Raw genomic sequence first — 6,197 nt, 5'->3', positions numbered from 1 at the left:
GATGGTGGGAGGGGGAGGGAGGTGGGAGCCGTTACCGGCATGCTGCTGCACTTGTGCCAGGTTCCCCTCCATCGCCTCCCCATTCATCCCCCCTGTGTTCCCCGGGAGAGGGAGGGAGGCAGAGGCGGTTAGAGACGGAGCTGCAGCGTCTAAACTCCGAGTGAAGAAGAAACAACGTGTCTCAGCTCGTTAGACGGATCCTTCACATCCATCGACTCTCCTCCAGACACACCGTCTGACTCACAGAGAGGACGAGGACGAGGACGAGGAGGAGGAGGAGAGACACCTCCCCTCTTTTTGCCGGTGCCTGGTGGACAGTTATTGGTGACTGCCGGTCACATGATCACACTCTCCAGCAGGTGATTGGCCGAGCAGGAGGAGGGATGCTGCAGAGAGGAGATGAAGGTGGAGAGATGGATCTGGAAGGAGAGAGAGGTAGACTGGGATCTGTGGTCCCACCCACCGCACACACACACACACACACACAGCTTCGATGGATACTGGTTTTATTGGCCCGTATCAGACAGATATTGGTGGATATCAATGTGTTTTGTGGCGGCAGTTTGCTTTGAATGAATGAATGACTCAATAATGATGGATGGATAAAATAAATCGGCAGATAAACGACCGAACAAATGAATTAACAACAAATAAGTGAATTTAATGAATGAAGTTATGAATGAGTGACTGAATAAAAAAAACTGAATGGATGAACAAAGAAATTAATAAACAATAAATGAATGAGTGACTGACAGAATGAATGAATAAATATATGAATAAAACATGTATTAGAGATTTATAAGGATTTTTTCTGTTGAAAAACTCATATAAACAGTAAAGACGTCTGAAAAGGAGAAATCCTCATTGTGAAATATAATTGTGCAGCTATTTCATATTTCTTAATCAAAGTGTGCAAAGTAATAATTACTTAAATATAACAATTTTCATGCAAAAAAATTAAATATGAATTAAAAACAAATTCACTTTTGGTTTTTCCTCAATTTTTCTTTCTTGTCAGGGAGGAAAAGTCTAATTTTAACCATTATGGAACAAATCTAAAACCTAGTAACGAATAAATAACCTGAGAATTTAAATATTGTGAGGTGTAAAAGTGTAATTCATTAGAGCTTAGCATCATCTTTAAAAGTTATATATACTATCTACTTTATTAGGCCTCTAAATATCTTAATAGTAAAATAAATATTAAAGGTTCTGACACACGGTGCCGATTTTAGCCAACAATAAATTATGTTAACGGTACAAAGCTAACGATAGCTTTCTGCTAGTTAAGAGTAATACAAGGCAGCTAGCTAACTGTTGCTAAGCTAAGCTCGGGTTTTCCGCCAATGGTACAAAATAAAATAAAGCAACTTGGCAGTAACATTATTTATATAACAGGACGCTGAGTGCAGTTCACCTAATGTCCACTGGTGTCACTATAACAACAATTTACTGACAGTTATATAAAGTTCAGTTTTTTTTCTAAAGATTAGCTTCTAAAAGCAGACTTAGATCTCTTTACATGGAGTTTACTGTTTACAATAGTGACCAGTTCTGGTTTAAATACAGATTCAGTGTCACATCCATCCTGTCAGACCGGAGCATGAATGAATGGCCGGTATCGACCCTGATATCAGTCGAGGCCTGATATAGACCTCCTCCTCCTCCTCCTCCTCCTCCTCCTCTCTGTCATTATATAACGGGCAGGTTGTTGGATAATAGAGGATGCTACACGCTCATACACACTCCCACAGCTCCATTTTTATTCACCGCTTCTATTTTCTGCTTTCGTGCTGTGAGATGACGTCGGTTTGAACCAAAGTCATTTTGTACATATTTGTTTGATCTTCCTCAGTTTAAAATAAACATTATTTGTCATTTACATGAACATGCCTACACATTCTGTTATGTAACTGTACATTATACTCAGGCTCAATTATAAAACACTACTTGACTATTTCCATTTTAATAAGTAAAATAGTTATTTTCACTTCACTACATTAATCTGACAGATTATTAATTACTTTACAAAATACAACATATTGTTAAAGATTCAACCTGTCTCTTCTTTTATAAAAGCAGTGTCCTAAACCTGCATTGTTTCTAATAGCCAGCAGGGGGCAGCTCCATTGGCTGCAACAATAAGTCTGATAGTATTGAGTTTTACGGAGAAATGAGTCAACTTCTCAGTGATTATGAGCTCAGTAAACAGTTTCTGATGAGTTTCGGTCTCATCTCTAGTTTCAGTCTTCTTCCATACAATGATTTATTTAGTAACTAATGTCCATTTAGGTCAAACAGACATAAAGCAGGGTATCTGTTAGGCAGGGGCTACTTGTGATGACAGCTCATTCTCAGTGAGTGTCCAGTCAAGCACAAACTCAGATCAAACTGTCAACAGTGCTGATCAGTATTGGAGTCCAGATTCTGTTGTTGACTTATTTCTCTGCCTCAAATCTGTCACAACACATTTTACTGTTTATCTTGGAACACAGATCGCCTGTGTGAGCAGGAGAGACGCTACTGTTTCCAAACAAAGAGCAGCCAATGAGAGTCGCTCAACTTGCACTACGTGACCTCCGCTGGCTCCAACAAACTGTCATGGCTTTAACTGAAACGCTGAGTTGGAGTCTTCAAAACATTTTGCTAACCCTCTACTCAGTATGTTTATACTGTGGTGCAGTGGTTCAGACACACTGACACGCATAAAGTTAGCCTCTCTGAGTCGCTAGCTTAGCTACAACACAGGTAGGACACAAACATTTACGAACAGCGTGAATGTGCTTCTAGTGACTGTATTGATGTCGCTGTATATATTTAAAATCAACTCACACCTTGTTGGATATAAGAATTACAAGTTAATAATATAACAAGAAAAGGTAAGTATGTGTAGTTGTAACACAGTTTTAGAGAGAAAGTGCTTTTTCACTTCCAGGAATAAATCCATCCCTGACAGAACATAAATATTGTAAAGCTCAGCGAGGCTTTGGGGCGGCTGTTAAACTCACTGAACTCTTCGTGTTGTTGTTCAGCCTGACTTTAAGTGTCTGCAACACCGTGTAGAGACTGAAGGAGCATGATGAGTATTAATGAAACAACTGAGGAAGAAACAAGGCTGAAGAGGAAATAACAGATATTGTGTATTCAGCTGCATGTGACTGCTGCATATTCAGATCTAACAGCAACTGCAATGCAAAAATGCAGGATGAAAATATGTTTGTAAGGTCATAATGACATTGTACATGTGTTTACAGCCTGTTTGAAAAATACATTCAATTCTATAAAAGGGACTCAGTGACTGGAAAAACGTGGGTTAATAATTAATAATTTTATGATATTTTGCCTCCACACATGTACACATATACAAACAGTGCTTGGAACAATACTGTGTGTCTGATAAAATTTCTACATTAAAAATCTTTAAAACTCATCTTCTCATTAAAAAGTACAGAATCTATAAATATTCACATTTTTTCCTGCTGGACACAAGATGTCTCCTCGTTCACTGTAGATTCAGTGAACTCCTCATCATTCAAACATCACACTGTAGAAGAAACAGTTTAATCTGTAAAATAACTAAAGCTGTCAGACAAATACAGTGGAATAAAAAATACAATATTATGGGAGGTAGTGGAGGATGAAGTTAGAGTTTGTGTCCACTAGATGGCGACATTGTCCTGAGCTCCAGCTTGTATTGTTTTATATTTGAGTGTCAGTATGGACCAAGTTTCTGCAGCAGTGTTGTTGTTGGAAGTGTTCAATCAATCAATCAATTCAACTTTATTTGATTAGCACCTTTCATACAGTTGAGGGAAGTTCAAAGTGATTCACAAACAATTCACAAGACAATATTAAGACAGAATGGAATAAAATAAAGTAGATTTAGAAATAAAATACAAAGACAAAATGACAATAAAATCAATAAAAACAATCCATTAAGAACCACAAAGACAAAATTAAAAACTCAAAACACGTACTTGTACTGAGAAATGTGTCTGCTCACAACCATTTACCAACGAGAAGCTGAACACACCTGAGCGTCATTACCTGTGCAGATCTGAGTTCCAGATATGTGCCAAATATTCTGTGTTTTCTGTGTCAGAATTTGTGTCGTTGGATCCGGACCACAGTGTCACCATCCGACCCATGGTTTCCTGGGCGGTTTAGTACGAGAGATGAATTATTATCTACTATGTTCAAAGAAAATAAAAGCAGAGCTTCACAAGAATTTGTTGTGTTTTTTTTCTCTTATTTGGGAAAATGTTTGATTTGGTTTCTTTGTGTGCAATTTCACTGCATACACGAAAGAAGAAAACCACCAAAGAAGAAACCGTCAAGGTCTTGGTTATGACTTACTACCTCATTGTTACCAGAATAGATCTGATTATTATAAACACTTTATGGTAGGTAAACATTAAGTATCATGAACTCATTCATAAATGATCGCACAAGAACTAGTGCCTGACTCAATGCAAGAACAACATGACAATTAATACAACAATTAAAGTATTGTACATAGTGTTTTTAATGAAGTTCTCTTCTCATTCAGTCTGTATTTAAAGGGACAGGCCAGAAACCAGCACTATTATCTACCAGCCTAGATACTACTACTACTAAGACACATGACGGACATCGGTACTGCAGATACAGGGCAGAGGTCGGTGCTGCAGATATACTTATTTATTATATATTACTTATTTTGCTCTCTAACTACTTTACTGATATAGGTTACTCCCATTTGTGCCTTAAAAACATTACACCAATCTTTATGAACATCGGTGCCTAGCATATTTAGATAAAGCCAAACAAGATTCTTAGGTCTATGTTTGAATGTCACTTATTGTTTGTCTGGTCCCCAAACTTTTGAAGGCATGGTTCGCTCCACTTAATGGGACATAACTCTTCAGCGCTGAACTGGATTGCAACCATAAAGCCACATTGCACGTGTGTGTAATACTTATATAGACATATAGTTCTACCAACAATAGCGTCACCTTGTGGCCATTAATGAAACCTTTCTCTCGAATACAGAGCAGATGATGCAGCAATTACATGTAAGTATTAGAGTTATAGACGTTTTATCTCATAATTTCGATTTTTTATTTATTTTATCATTTCAATTTGTTTTATCTCACAATTATGATTTTATCTTTAATCTCGTTTTATTTTCTTTATTTCTTTTCTGGCAGAAATTGGCTTCCATTGGTCTTTAAAACCAAAACATGAAGCAATAAAATAAAACCATTAAAATATCCTTTGAGATAAGAATGAGAGAAAAAACTTTAACTACTTTAAAATGTCGTCATATTCGTTGAACCTTATTTTGAAAAAGAGCTGACCGGAAGTCCTGTGGCTGTTAATTAAATACCCCCCAGGTAGTCTCCCCCCCCCGCTGCCCCTCCATCCATTCATCCCTCCCTCCTGCCTCTCCAGCTCCTTCACTCCGCCGCTGTGCGCCTCCGTATCGGCTCCTCTGTCGCCCGCTGCCCTCACCTCCTCCCCGGGCTTCCTCCGCTGGGTGTCCCCGCTGGTCCGACCGCGTCTGTGGAGCAGAGACAAGATGAGTCCCGGGTCCCGGAGCTGGTGGTGGTTCTGGTTCTGCTTGTTGAGCCTAAGTGTCCTGAGCCGGACTCTGGAGCTCCAGGAGCTGTTTGAGTTCGGAGAAGAAGCCGGAGACCAGCAGCTGCAGCCCGGGTCGGACTCCACCGCCGAGCTGCCCCTCAACGGATCCACGTTCTTCTTCAGCCAGACCTTCGACAAAGTTTATGTGAGTTTAACATCCGGATGGTTTTTATTGTTTTCACTGTGAAAAAGGACAAATTTAATGAGGAAGTTAATTCATTAAAGTTGAATCAGAAATCGGCGTAAGAAAGAAAAAAAAAAGAGTAAAAATCCAACTTGATTAAATAAACTAAAAATAAATCAGCATCTGAGAAATAAAACAAATCTTAAAGTCTTAAAATGACTGAAACTCAAATGAGGTTCGTCATTAGTTTTTCACTTATTTAGGTAAAAACATTTTTTAAAATGTATTTTTCTGCTTCCTTAGACTTAGACTTCTCTTTATTGATCCTTTATTGACTCCCGCAAGGAAATTGAATTTCCAGCTTACAAAAAAACAGTGTAGAAAAATAAAGAGGTATAAAAAAATACAGTACAAGATAAAACAGTATAAACAATAAACTCTTAGATATATA

At 38.3% G+C, this 6,197-nt stretch overlaps 1 protein-coding gene across 1 annotated transcript in view; it reads right to left on the bottom strand.

The window, feature by feature from the left end:
* Positions 1-6,197, bottom strand: part of ero1b (endoplasmic reticulum oxidoreductase 1 beta) — a gene marked incomplete at both ends in the record, with an annotated part of 17,542 nt that overhangs the window by 6,236 nt on the left and 5,109 nt on the right.

Source organism: Morone saxatilis, unplaced genomic scaffold, assembly GCF_004916995.1.
Source record: "Morone saxatilis isolate NCDOM2014 unplaced genomic scaffold, NCSU_SB_2.0 Contig17, whole genome shotgun sequence".
Classification (NCBI taxonomy): Eukaryota; Metazoa; Chordata; class Actinopteri; family Moronidae; genus Morone; species Morone saxatilis.
This window is presented reverse-complemented; position numbering and strand designations above follow the sequence as displayed.